General features: G+C 33.8%; 1 non-coding gene across 1 annotated transcript; it reads right to left on the bottom strand.

Annotated features, from left to right (window-relative positions):
* Nucleotides 1-2822: 2822 nt before the first annotated feature.
* Nucleotides 2823-2929, bottom strand: LOC138811646 (U6 spliceosomal RNA). Its single transcript, XR_011367469.1, has one exon. It is a non-coding gene; the product is annotated as a U6 spliceosomal RNA (small nuclear RNA).
* Nucleotides 2930-3148: the final 219 nt, after the last annotated feature.

Below are 3148 nucleotides of genomic sequence, written 5' to 3'. Positions count from 1 at the left end.
TCTATTCAGAACTTTTGTCCATTTTTAATCAAGTTTCTTGTTAACCTCATCTTTAATCTCTCTATACAAAATCAATAATTAGTTCAAGGTAGTAGAAAGGAAAACATTAAGCAACTCCTAACATTTTTCAATTTTTTATAACATGATATTGCTTAAATCATTTTCTGTTAACACTTGAGACTCTATAACTCAATTTAGTTAGACCTTTTACAAGGCTATATGTATTTTATTTATTTTACTTTGATTTTTCTTTCCAAAGTCTGTGTGACTAATTTCCTATGGTTTCTTTCTGTCTCATGTTGTTCAGATTTGAAAGTGAAGAATAAATGTAAGGATGCAAACAAAAAATTATACAGTTCCCCTCCTCTGATGATTCCTCTACAAGAATGAGGAAAGTGTTCATCCTTCTAAGGACCTATGATAGCATATCAAAAAGAGAATTCATTTTCTATGTCTTCCTTATCTTTGTAAATTGAATGATGTAAACACAATATACTGCTCAGATACTTTCATGTTTTTTCAGTTTTGCACATTTTCATAGGGATTTCACCTCAGTCTACAACATTCCTTCATCGTTCTGTCCCTGATATTTTTACACTATCAAGGCATGAGATAACCAGTTTGATTTACAGCATGAGAAGTTATCTACCTGGCTTCCTTGGAAGCAGAGTATGGTCAATAGATATTACTTCTGGTTGCTCATTACATGTAATGGTTTCTGTACACATTCTGTACACATTCTGTACACATTCACATTCTGTTTAGTATTTTAAAAAGACATGGCTAAACTAAAAGTTCATTCATAGAAGTTTATGTTAAGTGTTTCATAAGTTTTATTTCTCTTAATTCTTAAGATAACATTTGCTATAATGCTAATGTTATTGCCATTTTATGGTTGGGAAAAATTGTAATTAAAGACAGTAAGTGCATGTCCCAAAGACACACACAGTGAGGAAGGAAATGAGTCAAAGTTTCCAAAAGTCTTTCAGAAATATCAAAAAGGTGGGTAAAATCTCTCCATTCTCTTACACTTTCAATTCAATATTCATATTGACCAAGAAATAATAGCATAGCAATACTTGCTATGTTATTATGGTGATTGTTTTCTATCACATTTTTTCTTCAACACAGACTATGTTTGTGATATTGGGTTATCATGCACAGAGCAGAGCTTATAAATTGAGGTCCAAACAGAGCCAAATTTTTTCTGTCCCACAGTTCCAGTTTCCTTTTTAAAAAGTCCTAAAACGTTTAAATATCATCACTTACTGTCTTTTAAGAATCCCCAAACGAAATAAATTCACATATAATCACTCTAAAATGCTTTAAAAGTAGGAGATAATAAAACAGGCCCCCATGAAGTAAATTTTCTTCTATTTTAAAAATTATTCTGAAAGCCTTGTGCTGGCTGGTCACACCTGTAATCCTATCTACTCGGGATATCTACTCAGGAGCCTGAGATCTGTGGATAACATTCCGGAGCCAATCAGGGCCAAAAAACAAAAACAAAAACAAAAACAATAAAACAACTTCATGAAATTATTTTTCAAAATTTTTAATGAACTAACAAAAAGCCAGGAAAGGAGATGTAGCTCATATAGTAGCTTACCAAGCTAGATAGGAAAGGCCTCGCAAGACCTTGAAGCTCTGATTTTAACTCTGAGTACTCCAACACACATGCATTGGGTGCGTTTGCATGCTCACGCAAGTTTACTGGTGCGCTGCCGAGATCACACACACACACACAAACACAGCACTTTCAAATTACCTTCATATCAGTGTTCTACATTAATTTCTTTGTTAATGATAATATATGGGTAAAACAGTGGAAATGAACTCTTCCATCTCAGAACATTTTTATATGTTTTTTATTTTAATAATACTGTGCAGAGGGATCACATTTACATGAGGAAGGAAATTAGTACATTTTTCTAACAAGCATTGTTACCTCCTCCTTTATATTTCCCCTACTATCCTTTCCCTCCTACCTCCACAAATACACTCCCCTCCCCATTTTCTATCCCCCATCCTAAATTGTAAAGTTCATTTTTCAACATAGTGTCTTGTGCATCTCATGGTTACAATTGGTTAAACTGCATCCCTATTTGAGCATTTTTCCCTTCCTCTCCCCAAATTTCCTACAAGATGTAGGTGCACCAACTTCAAATAGAGAGAAAACAAGGGTTATAGCGTGGGGGAGGAACATACAATGAAACAAAAATAAATGACATCGTACATTATTAGTAAGTTAGAAACAATAGCAAGAAACATAGAACCACTTGTGTCCCTATCTTGGGGTTCAATTCCCTTAACATCATCTTGTCTGGTATTATGCACATAACGTTTGAGCTTTTCAGCTTATTCCAGACATATATTCGTTATTGAAAATAAGGGAAACCATGGGACTTATGTTTTTTGGGACTTGGCTTACTTCACTCAATAATTTTTTTTACAAGTCTTTCTACTTCCTAACAAATTGGGAGATGTCATTCTTGCTGATAGAGGCATAGAATTCCATTGTGTATATATACCACATTTTTTTGATCTATTCATCTAATGGGGGCATCTGGGTTAGTTCCATATCTTAGCTATCGTAAATAATGCTGCAATAACCATAGTTGTGCTGGTAGTTTTAGTATGGTCTTGTTTGTGATCATTTGGGTAAATCCCCAAAAGTGGGATTGCTGTCATAGGGGAGCTTTATGTAGAGTCTTTTGAGGAACCTCCATACTGCTTTCCAAAGTAATTGAACAAGTTTACACTCCCACCAAGAATGCATACGGTTCCCTTGGGGCCACATCACTTCTAGCATCTCTTTTTGTAAAAATATGGAATGCTTCACGAATTTGCATGTCATCCTTGCACAGGGGCTATGCTAATCTTCTCTGTATCATTCCAATGTTAGTGTATGTGATGCTGAATTGAGCAAAGAACATTTTTTATATAAAGTATAGTTTATTGATTTTATTAAACTAATAATTTTTTATTAAACTAGTAAGTTCAAAACTAGTAAGTTCAAAAGAATTGTGAAATTTTAGAACCATGTATTTCTTACATAAGCACACATTTAAGAATAAAATCAAGACTGACATGTCAAAACAAAGTAATTCCAGATATTTGTTGTTCAAGAAATGTGTAGGAGGAGGAA

The sequence above is a fragment of the Dipodomys merriami genome, unplaced genomic scaffold (genome assembly GCF_024711535.1).
Source record: "Dipodomys merriami isolate MVZ:Mamm:240054 unplaced genomic scaffold, mDipMer1.0.p SCAF_544, whole genome shotgun sequence".
In the NCBI taxonomy this organism is placed as follows: domain Eukaryota; kingdom Metazoa; phylum Chordata; class Mammalia; order Rodentia; family Heteromyidae; genus Dipodomys; species Dipodomys merriami.
Note: the sequence above shows the minus strand (reverse complement) of the source record. Positions and strands in the feature narration are given on the sequence as shown.